The following is a 17,338-nucleotide window of genomic DNA, read 5'->3' as shown; positions in this document are numbered from 1 at the left end:
AGAGCAGACAACAGGTGAGATTCTATGAGCAGCAACCAGCTCTTTGGACTATATTCGGATACATGCAGAAGACTTTTGTTTCACTTGTAATAGGCAGACAGCTGAGGTTGCCCCTCAATAATTTTTACGTGAACGGTGTGTGGGCTACACTTAGTTTTCATGATCAGGTGCTGGCCCACTTGTGCAGAGCTGTTCTACCCTCGATTCCCTAAACAACCATCTTCTCTCCAGTCTGGAAGAACTGTCCAGAAGAAGTTACAGATGATGCAGGCTGGCCTGCCACAGGGAACCCTCAAAGAGACCATCACAACATGCTGGGAGGCTCTTTTCTTAGGTCGGAGCTCACTGGGGGCCTCTCTAAAATCTTTTTCTCAGAGGGCAACGAGGCACCAAGTTCTTCTGGCCTATGGGCCTGTCATCATGAGTCAGGCTTTGCCTCACCCAGACAGATCTTCACCAGAACAGCCATGGACCTGATGTACATTTTCAGTCCTACTGCAGAAAATGGCCCGAGGAAGCAGCTTCACTTTGGCCTCTGCCCAGCACTGCCCCCTCCATCCCAAGTCAGCGTTAGCCAGTGTATGTCATAGGAAGGGGTTCACACACTAACATACAGGAACTGTTCCATTGCTATCCCTGGGGTTTGCCAAGCTCCTGTAATAGACACACTGCAGTCTGAGTCACACACTCCTAGACTGCCCATTGGAATGTGTTTTCTCCTAACAGGCTTCCTGAAGTGCTGCAGATAAAAACCCTGGGTCACTGCCGAGGCTAGCTCAGTGCCAAAGTCCCATTTACACTGACTTATAGAAGAGACAGCTCCAGATTCCCAAATACTCTGGAAACCACGTGCATGCATACTCCCACATGCAAGCACGTGCCAGAGCCTTCAGGCTGCAGGGAGCAAAGCATGAGCGCCCCCGGATGCACAAGCATGCCTGCCCCTGATGCTGGAGAGAGCAGAGCATCCAGGCCCACACATCTGTTCAGGTCCAATGCCAAACAGCAGAGTGTATGCACTCATGTGCGTGAGCATAAGAAGGTCTGTACTGGAGCAACTCTTGGCTGTAGAACTGAAGACGGGTCACCCTGTAGCTCAATGGAAAAAAAAAACTAAGGTAAGTACATACAGTGGCTTCAGCAAAACGAATTCATGTGCTGGCTGCTGTGAAGACCAGAGGTGCAGACATTTACACAATTACACAAGAGATTTACCTAAATCACCATCTACTACAGTAAACTCTATCTTAACTGGCACTCCATCCTCCAGAACTCTCTAATAACTGGCATTTTAACCATAAGTAAATTTTAGTTATGTTCTCCATAAGTACAATATAGTGAAAGTAAATACAAATATACAGCAAATGCAGTATAAATTTACAGTGTACAATACTACTGCTGGTAAATAAAGTACTCTGCATACATTTTTGTTTCTTAATATCTACACTTGTTTTTCTTTATTGTAATGCATTGCTAGGTATGCCTCTCTATCTTCCTCCAGAATATCTGAATATCCAGCAACCTCCCAGTCCCGGGGCTGCCAGATATGAAAGTTTACTGTTATGTTGCAGTGATAATGGAATATCTTCTGTTCCAAGAGGAAGCATGTTGAATGTCAAATAGCATCTACCCCCTTTCACTAATTTTAAATCAGTAAGAGCAGGGAGCTTGCTCTCAAGACATTTAAAAGAACTGGCCCCTGAGCTCTCCGAGCCATTCATGTCACTTTTTAATAAATCTTGGAACACCAGGGAAGTTACAGAGGACTGCAAGAAAGCCTATGTACCGATATTTAAAAGGAGAAATTACATGATCTGGGTAGCTACCGGCTGGTTTGCCTGACACTGTGAGCAAAATTATGTAATGGTTGCTAAAGGATATACTCAGTAAAGAACTGAAGAACAGCGGCATAATTAAAAGCAATCACCTTCATTTTATGGAAGCTAGAACTCGTCAAACAAACATGAAATAGATCAGGTTCTACTTTTTTTTTTTTTTAAATGAGATTACAGGTTTGGTAATCGACTGACATAATTGTGTTAACAATCTTACGTAAAGCATTTGACTTTCTACATCCCCACAGTATATAAGCATGATACCAAATCAATGATGCCTATTAAATAGCTTCATTAAAACCCAGATACTCAGTAAACTGTTAATGGGAAATGATCAAGCAGGAGTGCTGCAAGAATGTAAAACTTGTGCATTATTAGTTATGACTCCGTAACTTGTCTCTTCTGCTTAGCTGCTTTGGGGTGTATACTTCATTGAATACATAGCCTCGTGTTAGAGAAAGTGAAACATTTTGTAATACTATTGAATAATACATTGAATGGGCAACCACATTAACCTCCACAATCTTCCTCATTCGCAGAAAAATAGGAAGCCGCGAGCCAAAAATTACAAAACATATGCAATAATTGTGCACATTTTTGCTTAGTTTGCTGAAACGAGTGCTTGGCTTCTGCATGTTTCTCACAGTATGTGCATCAATAGGCTTTTTTTTTTTTCTTCCCCTCTATTTTTTTGTTCTCTCTTTGCATTGAGCAGATGAGATCATTTTCAAATAGCAGAGGGCAACTATAGGTGGAGCCTGGGGTGATGCTTATAATTGAAGTTGCCAAGCACTCTACTTTGAGACCCTAGTGGAGATCATTGATTATAACTTCAACAAACTAACCATTCAGAAGAAACTTCCCTGACTAAGGGGATCCCATGCTGGGTTCCCTTGACCTCAGTGGTTATAGGCTGAGCACAGGGCTGAGCGGCTAGTGCATGGCATTGTTACAAGTGCCAGGCCAGAGTTTCCTGGCTGGAGAATGGGACTCTCTCACACGAGAAATTAATCTGCAGAAAGATGTAAACATTTTCTGGGTTGGAGCAAATTGTCCCTTATACTATGCTGGCCAGAAACATCTCTGCCAGGCATTGTGAGCACAACAGTGCTTTACTGTATGTGTCCTGCACTGCATATGGGAACAGCCCAGCCCTCTCATTGCCAGAGCTGTAGCTTGCCCACCCAGGGACTGAGGGATATGGCTGGTTTGTCCATCACTTTGGAGAGAAGAATCCTTTCTGTGCATGCTGAGGTGCACTCTCCAGGGAAGAGACATCAGCACAGCCTGGTCAGCAGACTGCAGCAACCTGAGAGCAGGAAGGCTTGGGTCTAAGGCTCATCTACGCTAAGACCCACATCAATCTCCTTCAGCTACACATAAACCTACCTGAAGTCAACATATCCGCTGCGGCATCGTGCGTTCAGTAAGTTTAGTGCAGGCCGCTCTCCCGTCAATGCCAGCTACTCTCCTTGTTTTGGTGGAGTACCAGTGTCAACATAAGAACACTCAGAGATCAATTGAGTGTGTCTAAGCAAACACCACAACCAGAGCAAAGCTCCAGAGACAGCAGCATTCCAGAATGAGGGTTTTTTGTGGTCCGGCTAGGGTCCGCCTCCCTACAACATCACAGTGTCCAGTCACACAGCTTCACTAGGCCCTTCCCTCACTGGCAAGGGATCCAGCTCTGCTCTCTTCTCTGGCACATGCTGCTGGCAGGCTCCCCTCATCTCGATACCTTAAGGGAAGCAGAGATTTTCCTTTAGGAGTTTCCTAATGAGTTAACTGGGGGTAAGAGTCCGCAACAGAAGTGCTTGGGCAAAGGTCTCGTTTCAATTTCAAAGCCTTCCTTTTTCTACGTAGGACCATTTCCCTGCTGCTACAGACTTGGCTGCCTTCCACAAGCCCTTTCCAACTGGGAATTGCTGCCTTTAGAGCATCCTCCTGAATGACACACCAGAAGGGGAAAAGGAAGCAGTCCTGGCAACCTAGGACCAAGGAGGGAAGGGAAGGCAGTCAGGAAAGGCATACCCATCATTCTGCTGGCTGCAAAGAGCCTGGCCCACTTCCCACTCTGTTTCCAGATGCGTGGTCCCAGTGTGGCAGCCCCTGCCTCCCATACTGCAGGTCAGAGACTTGGGAATTTCAGAGCACTTAGAACACTCACGGCTGCGTGGGAGTGGATGGTCATGAGCAGGTGGAGAGGAATGCATGTCAATAAAAGGTACAGGCACCCGTGTGTGTCAGGATAATAAAACTTGGTCATTTCCTACATATTAGAGTTGGTTGGGAAATTGGCTTTTTCCTTGGAGGGAGGGGGGAAAGGAAAAAAAAAAAAAAATCAACAAATGAAAAATTCTGATGGTTTTGTTTTCATTTTCAACTGAAGACACGATTCTTGCTGGCCTGGCAGAAATTTGGAGATTTTAATGAAAAGTTTTGCCTGTCATGTTAAAATTTTTGATGTCCACTAACAGAAACAAAGCAATGCCCAAAAATTGGCATTTGGTTTTACAGTTGTGAACAAAAAACAAAAGCCAAACATTTCCCACTGACACTTCCATTCTGAAGATAAAATATTTTGTCAAAGTTTGGAAATGAAAAATTTCAGCCCATTCTGTTCTCTCTCTCTCTCTCTCTCTCTCTCTCTCTCTCTCACACACACACACCTCTGAGTAACTCCCCACCAGATCTAATGAACACTCCCTGAGAATGCACTCATGGCACCCCACACAAATCCCGTGTAACAGGGCTGTATTAACACACCATTCAGTGCCTGACAATGGCTAGTTTTCTTTTGCCTTTGCAATATCCTTCCAATATCTGTCTCGGATTACCAGGAATGGGGTGTTCAGATACTATCATCAAGCCTTGTTCTACGCCCTACATTGCTAAAGGACTCCCAGTTTAGGTTTTCTAGTAGGATTATACCAGCAAACCATCCTGCTGCCTCCCCTCATGGGGGGAGACCACTAACACAGACAAAAGAACTGCTGCCAGTACAGCTTAAACAAAGGACCCCTTTGCCAGTACAACTTGCATCTATACGAGGGCTTATGCCTGCCTAGCCGTGTAACTTAGTGAAGTAATATTCTTCGCATTCCTAGGCAAGACTGCTATGCAAGCAAATCTTTGCAGTGCAAAAAGTCTCTTGTGCAGCCTTGTGTCAGTAGCTGGAGATCAGAAGACGATTAGCAGCAAAAGATAGCATCTGACTCACAAGGAAATACCACCAGCTCCAATACTGCTCAGACTGACGCCCCCCCCACCCCACCCCCTGGACGCCAACACAGACATTCCACAACATCACTGCCTCACAGGCCCACCAACTGGGGGTGGGAGGGAGTGATGGCAAAGCTGGCAAATGCCCGGGGTGCCAGGCAATTTAAAAGCGTCCAGGACCCCACCTGCTGCTACTGATACTTTGAAATAGCCTGGGCAGGCTGCTGGGCTTCTGGAATAGTCATTAAGTGGATGCTGAGCACCCATTGGCAGACACCCCCGCTGCCTCCCCAGCTCCAATCAACTCCTCTGTCTCCCCTCCCCCACTGTCTTCCACCCACTATCATCAGCTGTTTGGCAGCATAGTGGGAGTAACATGAGCGGGGGGGGGGGGGGGGGGGGGAGGGGGGGGGGCGGCGTGGAGGAGGTGGGGCATGGACATGCCTGGGCAAGGCTTTGCCTAGATGCCAGGAGTGGAATGAGTGGGACCAGCCCCATCCAGACACTGCTCTGCTTCCCTGCATGATGCTTGCCAGAGAAAGCCTGGCTGGGGAGGTGCTGGGGTCCTGAAGACAGCTGGGCTGCCACATGGAAATCCTGGCTACACCAAAAGAGCACCCTCAGCAATGCAGCAGCAGGGGCCCATTGACTGTTCTGCCCTGGGGTCCCGTTTTGCTGTGGGCAGGCTTGTCTCCTCAACCCCATCTCTCCTTTTACAGCTCCAAAGAAACCCGGGTCAATAATAGCACCACCATGATTCAAAAGGTCTCAGCTTACAACATACACCACCCACACACACACTGACCAGATACCTCACACAGTAACCTCTTTCCAAGGCTCTGCAGCTGAACCTTGAGATAAGGAAGCCAGGAGTGGAAGTGTTATTTTGAACTTGTTTGCTTTTGGAAGCTTCTACCGTCACTGCAACTGTGACTCTGAATTCCCAGGCTTTCAAACAGCTGGGTTTCTTCCAGCTCCAGTAATTCTATTAGTGAGGTTTTATCATCCACTCCTCCATGGCACATTGCCATCTCACCAACATGGACTGCATGACTAGCTTCAAGAAGGCCTCAAGTGCTAAAACAGCAGAGCACAAAGTCTCACATTCATTTATACTTATTGCCAGGCACACTCGAGGTCTCTTGGCCCAGCACTGACTAGAAACACATGGATTAAGAGGGATCGGATCAGACAGCGTCAAGCCCTAAATCCTTTAAAGATCTGCAAACAAGCTGCATTGCAGCACAACCCCCAACAATGGGAAGGAGCATTTTAGGTACAGCAACAGCAAATGTGTGTTCCATCCACCATTCACCCTTCTGTTAGTCTGATCCCAATCTCCTTCCTGCCTTCTTCTGCAATCCCCTATACATGGTCTGACCTGTATGACCTTAAGGCCCTTTAAGGATTTGCCTCTGCCGTGCTGCACTTACAGTGAAATTTGCTGATTTGTATGCAAGCAGCCAACTGCTATTTCCTGTCTCCCGACTTCTGTCATCATGAAGTTCTTAGAACAGCGGCCTCCGTACGTGTTGGTGAGCACCTTCCACACAAGAAAAGACATCCTATCAGCTGAATGCTACATGGAAATGGCGACACTATCACCCATGCAAACAAGGCTGAAGCGTCCTATAAATATGTCTGTTCTGCATTTGCAAAGAAGCTGGGTCATGTGCTCATATCATCTGATGATGAAATATTTTTCATTCCAACTAAGGAGGATGCTATATGGCAGCTACTCATGTTAAATATTTTAAAACCATCTGGACAGGATAACTTGACCCAGAAATTTTAAGAGTTGCTTTAAACAGCTTCTTGCCCCCAGCATCTCCCTGCTCCGATGCTGGGAAGCAGCTTCATGTGCTGCTCCTGCCCACTTTCAAAATATCTCAGCTCCCATCGGCCAGTTTAGAGTTTCCAGCCAACAGGAGTTCAGAGAGTTTCCTGTAGCGGGGACAGAATAATGCTCCAAGCTTCCCACTTCCTTCGGGGAACAGGTGCAGAGAGATGCAGAGAGCAGGCTGGAATTTTGAGCGGCCTGGGGCTGCAGTAGGCAGAGAGCCTGTTGCTGGGCTGCTGGCTGGGAGCCACCCAGGTAAGTCTCCTGGCCAGACTGTCTCAAGCACCGTAGCTCCTCCCAGCTCTCTGTCACCCACTCCTGCCCCCTCCCACATAACCCAAAAACTCTATACCCCCTCCTTCACCCACACCACACATAAGCCAGACCCTCTGCTCCTCCTTCTGCGTCTATAATCTCCCCAGACCCTACACCCAACTTCCCGCCTTAGGTCACAACTCAAACCCCTGCACCCCAGTCCCCTGCCCTGGGTCACAGGTGAAACCTTTGCCCTGAGTCACAGCCTGAATCCCTGCACCCCCTCCTGCATCCTAGGCCCCTGCCCCAGGTCACAATCACCTCCTCCACCCAAACTCCATCCCAGACCCCACACCCTTCCTGCACCCCACTCCTTTACCGCAAGCTCCTTTCCGCAACCAACCTCCATCCCAGACCCTGCACCACCTCCATCATCATCATATAAGAGTGCGACCCTTGACCACTTTCCACATTCTTGGAGTGGTACCCCCCCTTCAACAAAAATTATTGCCATCTCACCCACACTTACAACCAGCGAGCACAATAACTGCAATTAGCACTTTAAAGCCTAGCATGCCAGTTGAGTCAGAGAGTGAAGCAATTTTCATAGATTCTAAATCCAAAAGGGACCGGGGTGATCATCTAGCCCAGAGATTCTCACACTTCATTGCACCATGACCCTTTTCTTGCAAAAATTACTACACCACTCCAGGAGGGAGGACTGAAGCCTGTGCCCATTCTGGCTCTGCTATCCTGGGGTGCTTTCAAAGGCACAGTCTGGCCCTGCTGAAATTACAGGCAGGAGAGGTATCAGAGGGATAGCCGTGTTAGTCTGGAGCTCTGAGAGCAACAAGAAGTCCTGTGGCACCTTATAGATTAACAGATATTTTGGAGCATAAGCTTTCGTGGGTAAAGACCCACTCCATCAGATGCATGAGTTGTGGGGGGGTCAGTTCTCGTCCCCTAGCGCCCCTCCTCTACTTGTGCTACACTGATGACATCTTCATCATCTGGACCCACGGGAAGGGGGCTCTTGAAGAGTTCTACCGTGATTTCAACAGTTTCCACCCCACCATCAACCTTAGTCTGGACCAGTCCACACAAGAGATTCACTTCTTGAACACTACTGTGCAGATAAGCAATGGTCACATAAATACCACCCTACACCAAAAACCCACTGACCGCTGTACTTATCTACACGCCTCCAGCCTCCATCCAGGGCATACTACACAATACATTGTTTACAGCCAGGCACTAAGGTACAACCGTATTTGCTCTGTGCCTTAAATATTGAGTCTGTTCTGGTCTGGCTATGGTCTGAAGAAGTGGGTCTGTCCCACAAAAGCTCACCTAATAAACCATTTTGCTAGTCTTTAAAAGTGCTACTTGACTGCTTTTTGCTTTAAAAGGCAGTTTCTCTGCTCTGGGTGCTAATATCTCCCCATTAGACTCTGACAAAGGCTCACATCCCCCTGCCTGATTTGACTTGTTTCGTCCTCTTTTGATAAGTACTGTTGATACTGGGCCATTTCCACCTTGATGAATAGACCTTGTCAGCTCAGGCCCTCCCTCTTACTGGGATCCCACTCTTTAAATACCCCTCTGAAACCACTCCCACACTCATGCATCTGATGAAGCAGATCTTTGCCCACGAAAGCTTATGCTCCAAAATATCTGTTTATCTGTAAGATGCCACAAGACTTCTTGTTGTTCTCACTACTACAAGACAGGCCTCACAAGGAAAACAAGAGAACACCACTGACCATCACATACAGCCCCCACCTAAGGCCTCTCCAACGCATCATCAGTGATCTGCAACCCATCCTTAACAATGATCCTTCACTCTCACAGCCCTTGGGAGGCAGGCCTGTCCTCACCGACAGACAGCCTGCCAACCTTAAGCAAATCCTCACCAGCCACTATAAATCACAAACCAGTAACTCGAAGCCTGGAACCAGCCCCTGCAACAATCCTCACTACCAATTCTGCTCACATATCTACACCAGTGACATCACCACAGGACCTAACATCAACCATACCATCAGAGGCTCTTCTACCTGCTTATCTCCTAACATAATATATACCATCATGTGCCAGCAATGCCCCACTGCAATTTACATTGGCCAAACTGGACAGTCTCCATGTAAAAGACTAAGTGGACATAAATCAGACATCAGGAACGGTAATGTACAGAAGCCTATGGGGGAACACTTCAATCTCCCTGGACACTCAGTAGCAGATTTAAGGGTGGCAGTCCTGAAACAAATTTCAAAAATCAGATGGAGAGAGAAATCTCTGAGCTGCAATTTATTTGCAAATTTGACTCCATTAACCAAGGATTAAACAGAGACTGGGAGTGGCTCACACCTTACAAAAGCAGCTTCTCTGCCCTGGGTGTTAATACCTCCCCATTAGACTCTGACAATGGCTCATATGCCCCTCTCTGATCGGACCTGTTTTTTCCTCTTTTGATATGTGCTATTGAAAATGGGCCATTTCGACCTTGCTGAATAGACTTTGTCAGCTCTGGCCGAACCTTTTACTGGGACCCCATTCTTTAAATACCCCTCTGAAACCACACCCCTATTCATGCATCTGATGAAGCAGGTCTTTGCCTATGAAAGCTTATGCTCCAAAATATCTGTTAGTCTATAAGGTGCCACAGGACTTCTTGCTGTTCTCAAGGCAGGAGAGGTGCAATTCCAAAGCCTAGTGGGGCCAAAACTGAAGCCCAAAGGCTTATGTCTCAGAAGGGGGTGGCCTGTAACCTTAGCATAGCCACCCAGAGACAAAGCCCTGATGACCTCCAACTAAGAGAAATCCACTTTGGGGTGCACACCCTCAGCTTGAGAACTGCTGATCTAGTCTGACCATGTATATAACACAGGCCACAGAACTGCTTCAAAATAACTCCTAGAGAAGATCTTTCAGAAAAACAGCAAATTTTGATTCAAAGAATCAATGGTGGAGAATCCACCTCCCTCATCAGCCTTGATAACAGTTAAACTCTACTGATCAATTACACTCATCATTATATAATTTGTGCCTTATTTCATGTCCAAATTAGCATCACTTCAACTTGCAGCCATTTTATCATGCTATATGTTTCTCTGCTACATTGAAGTCCACATTTTTCTTTTCCCTGTGTATGTACTTATAGACTCTAATCAAGTCACCCCTCAAGCTTGTCTTATCAAACTAAATAGATTGAGCTCCTTCTGTCTATCACTGTAAGGTATGTTTTCTCAACCATTCATCATTCTCGTGGCTCTTCTCTGGATCCTCTCCAAGTTACCAGCAGTGGGCGCACAACTGTCAAACAGAGGTAAGAAACCTCCCTACTCCTACTCCAGATTACCTTGTTTATACATCACAGTGGCTGTGTCTACACTACAAAAATAACTTCAAAGTTGCTTACTTCAAAGTACAACTTTGAAGTAAGCAACTTCGAAGCTGAGCATCTACACACACCCTACTTTGAAATTAAACTTCAAAGTAGGGCACTACTCCATTCCCAGAAATGGAGTAAGGACTTCGAAGTAAGGGAAAATGTGCATAGATTCTCTGCTGGCTACTTCGATGTAGTGCCTAACTCAAAGTTTAGTGTGGATGCACCCAATACCACATTAGCCCTTTTGGAAACAGCTGTTGGAAACAACCAATACAATATCCGAGTCTTTTTATAGTCACTGCTTCCCAAGGTGGAGTCCCCATCCTGTACATATGCCATTCTTTCATTGCAGCTATTAAACGCATCTTTTATTTGTGCCCAGTTTACTAAGTGATATAGATCACTGAAACAGAGGACTTGTCCTTTTCATTATTTACCCTTCTCCAATTTGTGCCATCCACAGACTCTCAGTGATAACTATGTTTTCTTCACAGCACTGATTAAAGTATTAAATAGCACAGAGACAAAAAAAAAACAAAAAAAAACCAAACACCACAGTCTTTATGGGACTCCGCTGGAAACACACCCACTTGACTGCGAGTCCCCAGAGGCAGTTACATTTTGAAATTCTTCAGTTTTTAGTCCATTTGATGTGTGCCATGTTAATTTTATATTACCCTAGATTTCTGATTAAATCACCATGTGGCACCAAGTCAATTTACAGACATCTCAGTATATTACGTCAGCACTATTCGCTTTACCAAAACTTGTAATCTCATCAAAAAATATATCAAATTAGTTTGACGGGCTTTCTATAAACCCATGTTGATTGGCACTAATTACATTTGCTTCCTTTAATTCCTGATTAATCAAGTCCTGCATCAGCTACTCCAAAAGACCAACAGATCTATAACTGCCCACATCATATAATTTACCCTTTTTAAATATGGTCACAAAATAGCTTTCTTCAAGTCTCCTGGAATTTCTCCAGTGTACCAAGGTTTACTGGAAATCAATATTAACAGTCCAGCAAGCTCCTCAGCCAACTCATAAAACTCTTTGATGCAAGTTATCTGAAGCTGCTGATTTTAAAATATTTAACATTAGCATATGCTCTTTGAATATCCTCCAGAGATATTAGTGGTATGAAAAGCGTATTGTGATCATGAGACATCTTCTTTCCCCAAATATGCAACAGAACTATTTACTAAACCATTCTGCATTTCTTCATTATTATTCATAGTTCTACCATTTCTATTTTGTAATGTGTCAAAACAATTGTCAGAATTCTTTTTTCTTCTTAATACATTTTTAAACCCCTTAGTTTCCTTACTTCTGCGGGCCATATATTTCTCCTTATGTCCCTTGGCTTCCCTTATCAATTTTGTACAATTCTTATCCTCTGATTTATGTTCATTACTAGCCACATTCCTCATCCTCCATTTGCTATATATTTTTCTTTTTTTACAATTACTCCCACTTCAAACCAATTTGGCTTTTAAAAAGCATAACTTTCTTCCTCAGTTGTGGGACTGTGGTCTTTTGAGCATCTAGTGAGGTATTATTAAATCAGTTTCAATTACTGTACACCTCTTTCCGACTAAATTCTTCTTCCCAGCCCATTTGGCTCAGGATTACAGCTACAAGTCAGTCACAGAGGAGACGCATTTCATGGCTGTATGAAACCTTTGCATCTTCAGCCGCAGGCAGTGAGGCTCCAGTTGTCAGCCCCCACTGGCGAGGTTCTGGCTTCATGGCTTATTGTTTATTGCCCACATTCTGTCTACGACTTTTACTAAAAAATACTTATGTCAAAATCACAGTCTTACTCGTAATTGTTTTCAGCTTTGCAAAATCAGTCCTATTAAAGCACCAAGTGTAATACAGTTTGAACCTCTAGTCCAGAACACTCTCATCCAGCAACATCTATCATCCGGCATGATTTTAGTTAGCTGGATGACCACGTAGCTTAGGTGTGGCCAAGTTTCCCATTGCCCCATAAAGTTTGCTTACAGCCACAAGACCTGGCTCTCTGTTTTCATTATTTAGCTGATATTTACTCCTAAATATCCTCTAAGAGCTGAGTAAGCAATGGAAGTGTTGGTAATGCTGCTGGACAACACTGAGTTCCCTTGGGGTTCAGAAAGTTCTCTCGATCGGGCACTGGTCAAAGATTGCCAGATTAGAGAGTTTCACCCTGTATATATACTACTGGCCTAGACGCTATTCTATTGCACAGTCAGGATAACTTGTACCTATGGTATCAATGACTTTTAGGTCTGTTATCCTTTCCTCCTTATCTACCAGGAGTGACTCTCCCCGCCCCCTCCCATGTGTGTCATTCCTCATTCAAGGCAAAGCGAGTGTCAAATACTCTCAATGGCAGAACAGGCATGTTTTACACACTCTGTGCATGGGTGCTGATAGCACAGAAGATGCTAGCCAATGGAGGGTCAGACATGAGTGTGCTGGCATGTCTGAAATGGCAGGACTGAAGCAGATTAAAGCCAAGCCCTTCCAGCAGAAAAACAAATGAGGCTGCAAAGGCAGTGAAATAGACTGAAAACCCTTGTTCCACACTGCAAGGATGCCCCAGTTCCCTTAGATAGGGGCTCCTTGCTACATGTGGGAATTCCTGGGTCCCTTTCCTGAGCCTGTTATGGTAGAGAAGCATTTCTCTTCACTCAGGGTATGTCTTCACTACCCAGAAGATCAACATGATCAGGTTGGATCTTCTGGGGTTTGATTTCACGCAGCTAGTGATGACGCGAGAAAGCCAGCTATCAGGGCTCAACGGTCGACCCTCGTGAGGACTAAGGGAGTTCGACGGGTCTCCCGTCAACCTCCCTCTGTGTGGACAACCTGATACGTCAATTGTAGGTAAGTCGATTTCAGCTACACAATTGCCGGAGTGGGAACTGCATATCTACAAAGGACTTTAAAGTCTAGCGTAGACCTGGCCTTTGGCTCTAGCAGGGCACTGATTTCAGACTCCTCACCAGATTCCCCAGTGCACACAGATGTGCTTGGGAGACAGCAGCAGCCTGGCAATGTGGTTGGAAACTGCTCCGGACGGATGTGAGAACTGCCTATTGGCTCTGTTGTAGCGTGTACCCCACTGGGGAGCAGACACCTGATGGTAGGTAGACCCTGGGTGCTGACTAGAAGCATCTGATAAGAGCATAATAAGAAGGAACCTACGAATGGCCATATTGGGTCGGACCAGTAGCCCAGCATCCTGTTGCTGTACACAGTGGCCACTGCCAGATGCTACGGAGGGAATGAACAAAACAGGGCAATTATCGACTGATCCATTCCATCACCCAGTTCCAGGTGCTGCATGTCTATCTAGCCTAACAGCCACTGATAGACCTATCCTCTATCAATTTATCCAATCTTTCTTGAACTCTGTTACATTTTGGCCCATCACAAGATCCCAAGGCAACAGGCTGGCAATGCATTAGGTGAAGAAGCAGTTTCTTTTATGCTAGTTTTAAACCCACTGCTAGTTAATTTAGCTGGGCGACACACATGTTATGTGGAGGAATAAATAACACTTCCTTATTCACTTTCTTTGCCCCCATCATGATTTTACAGACCTCAATCTTATCCCCCTTAGCTGTCTCTTTTCCAAGCTGAACAGTTCCCGTTATATGCATTTTCCTCATGTGGACTTTGTTCCATACCCTTAAGCACTTAGATCCCCCTTCTCTGTGCCTTTTCCAATTCTAATAGATTTTTCTTCAGATAAGAATCACAACTACACACAGTAGTGAAGCACCACCAATATACAGTGCCATAGTATATACCTGTTGTCTTATTAGCAATCCCTCTCCTAATGGTTCTTCTCTTTCTGATGTTAGTACGGCTTTGGGCAAAGCAAAGCAAAACAAAACAACTTGCAGTTTTACTTGATCACCTCTCTGGGACAAGAGCAAAGTCCTGTTTACCAGCCAAAGAAACGGTAAATTCTTGCAAGGATCACTTAGCGCACACTGGAATCTGTTGGCTCCTCCAGGGCCCATAGCCAAACTAGAGTTGTTAACAATTAACCAGTCAAACAATTAACTGGTAAGCCTCACCCTAAGTGGATGAATCTTACCAGTTCTGGTTAATCAGAAGGGACTGGTGCAGTCCTGCCCCGCCACCGACTGTGGGCAGGGGATTGTTCCAGCCCTGTGGGGTGACCATGGGTGGGAGACACCCCAGTGTGCCCCCCCACCCATTTAAAATCAGTTAATTGATTAAATCTAGTTACCATCCCTAGGCAAAACTTCATCTGCGCTCAAGTGCTTTAGTTTTTTAGAAAGCACAACCCCTGAAGCAAAGAGTAAATTATGTTTGTGACAGCACTGCCTGCTCAACAACTAGAGTGCCAGCATGGGAACAGCGCAATACCGGCAAGAGAGGGACTGGAGTAAGGCACTCACTTTTCCCATCTCCCTGACTCCTCTCAGGGCCAATCACAGAAAGCCAAAGCATTTTTCACCGTGCTAAACCCATTCTACATTAGCGTCTAAATATGCACGATCGCATTAGCTAGTATGTGTGGAGGGCGAACCTGCTTTCCAAGTCTAAACAGGGTCCCAGGCAATGGTCCCTGTACTTTTTTTTATCCCTGTGTGGAATGAATTTTGTTACATGTACCGAGGCATATGCAGATGTGCTGGTATTAGATGAGTACAGCACCAGCGAACCCATCAAATCCAGAGACTCAGACATCAGTATGAATCAGTATTTGTCTGAAACTGCATGACACCTAACAAATTAGCACTGCTTGGTCCACAGGGGGGTCAGCTTCTGACCACATCAATTAACCAGCTGCCTGTTGGCTAGCATCTTTTACTGGACCAGCTTCTGCTGGTGAGAGAGCAGCTTTCACCTATAAGAAGCTCTTCTTCAGGTCATGAGCTCGACTCAATGAAAAATACGACCTCCCTCACCTCATCCCCCTTGGACTACATGTTAACCACTTATGCTAAACCATCTGTTCCACATCTTACTGTCAGCCTTGATTACTATTTTTGGTTCTCTGTGCCTTAAATATTGAGTCTGTTCTGGTATGGCTATGGTCTGAAGAAGTGGGGCTGTCCCACGAAAACTCATCACCTTATAAATTATTTTTAGTCTTTAAAGTGCTACTGGACTGTTTTTTTGTTTCCATAGTACATAGCACAGCTATCTCTGCTTTCTTTTTTTTTTTTTTTTTTTTTTTTTTAAACTTATTTAGCTGTGACACTGAGTACCTTCCAGCCTCAAGAGCTCCAAGTAGCTCAAAAGCATCTCTTTCTCCCACCGACTCATGCAAAGGAGGCTGAAGTGGCCAGGATAATTCAGATCCTAGGAGGTGTAAATGGCTTAAAACCAATCATCCCTGGCAATCAACCTATTGATCCACTAGAGTACTATTGATCCATGTGACCTAACACCCAAAGTCCTGGGATGGAGGCAACTGTAGTGATCTCCCAGGTGATTTACTTGCACCAGCCAAAGTATGGTTCACCCTGAAGTGGCAGCCTCCCATCACCACCTGAGCTAATAACAGCTCACCCACTGTGCAAAAGAAACTTGCAGGGATTAAAGACACCTGCTAACTAGAGATACAGTATTGCATCCCCTGAAGGAACAGTGTGAGTTGTGCGAGCTTTCGTTTTAATAAGGACATGCGAGGCACTACTAATAGGATTAGTTTATCACGTACGTATCATATCAATCTGCTAACAGATATTTTGGAACATAAGCTTTCGTGGGCAAAGACCCACTTCATCGTGAAGTGGGTCTTTGCCCAAGAAAGCTTATGCTCCAAAATATCTGTTAGTCTATAAAGTGCCACAGGATTTCTTGTTGTTCTCAAAGATACAGACTAACACGGCGACCCCTGTGATACTTATCAATCTGCTAAGTGCTGTTTGGAAGTAAATATAAAAGTAATTACAGGAAGGCCTCGCCTTTCACAGTTCCACTGATTTGTGGTTCCCTGTGCCATGGTTTGTCGCTGCCAGCTGTGCTGCTCCATCCCAAACAGAATTCAGGGTGCTCATGCTTTCCCAGAGCTCCCTCGCAACCATATTACAGCCACTCATGGACACCCAGCCTTAATCATGGCACCAAAAACAAAAGTGCGTGATGTAGACAGTGGTCAAAAGGCTAAGAAGGAAATAAAGGATGATGACACTAAGCCAGAAAGACCAATTACTGGATAAGTAGATAAGTAGTCATCCTGCAGACTCAGTAGCTAGATTATATGGTATTAATGACTCTACCGTGCTTTTTTTTTTTTTTTTTTTAAAAAAAAAGCAAAACATAAAAGACAGTGTTGCTGCAATGCTGCACTACCGGGAAATTTTAAAGAGCAAGACTAAACAGCTTCCCGTCACAATGTTCCTTTGCAAACCCACCTATTAACCCTCCCCTCCCAGGGGAACACAGAAGACAATAAAATGTTCTTTGCAGTCAATGCATTTTTTCCGTGTTGCAAACTCCTCCTCCGTCCCCTTCTCCCAGTATTCGTGGTTTTTGCTATTCACAGCTTTGTCTGCGACATAACCCCCACGAATAGCAAAGCCTTCCTGTCCTGATAAAATCTGCAGGTGCCCCCAGTGTTGGTGGAATGGTAAGTAATGATAAAGACAGGTCAGTTATACAGCTGAATCTACATCACTTAGGTGAGATCAATCAAATGTGTTTTAAAGAGCAAACGTAGTAAATGCAAGGTCATGCATCTACAAAAATAGAACCTAGGCCACATTTATCAGATGGTAGATTGTATCCCGGAAAGCAGAGACTCTGAAGACG

The 17,338-nt window shown here is 45.2% G+C and overlaps 1 protein-coding gene across 8 annotated transcripts in view; it reads right to left on the bottom strand.

The window, feature by feature from the left end:
• Window positions 1-17,338, bottom strand: part of RHBDF1 (rhomboid 5 homolog 1) — a 77,561-nt gene that overhangs the window by 47,923 nt on the left and 12,300 nt on the right. For 2 of the 8 annotated variants that reach the window (XM_075010387.1, XM_075010389.1), the window contains exon 2: window positions 3,225-3,573. The exons of the other annotated variants lie outside the window; for them this stretch is intronic. The gene's annotated coding sequence lies outside the window, so the exon portion shown is untranslated. The remainder of the gene's footprint in view (window positions 1-3,224; window positions 3,574-17,338) is intronic. 8 annotated transcript variants of the gene reach the window in all.

Source organism: Carettochelys insculpta, chromosome 16 (assembly GCF_033958435.1).
Source record: "Carettochelys insculpta isolate YL-2023 chromosome 16, ASM3395843v1, whole genome shotgun sequence".
In the NCBI taxonomy this organism is placed as follows: Eukaryota; Metazoa; Chordata; order Testudines; family Carettochelyidae; genus Carettochelys; species Carettochelys insculpta.
Note: the sequence above shows the minus strand (reverse complement) of the source record. Positions and strands in the feature narration are given on the sequence as shown.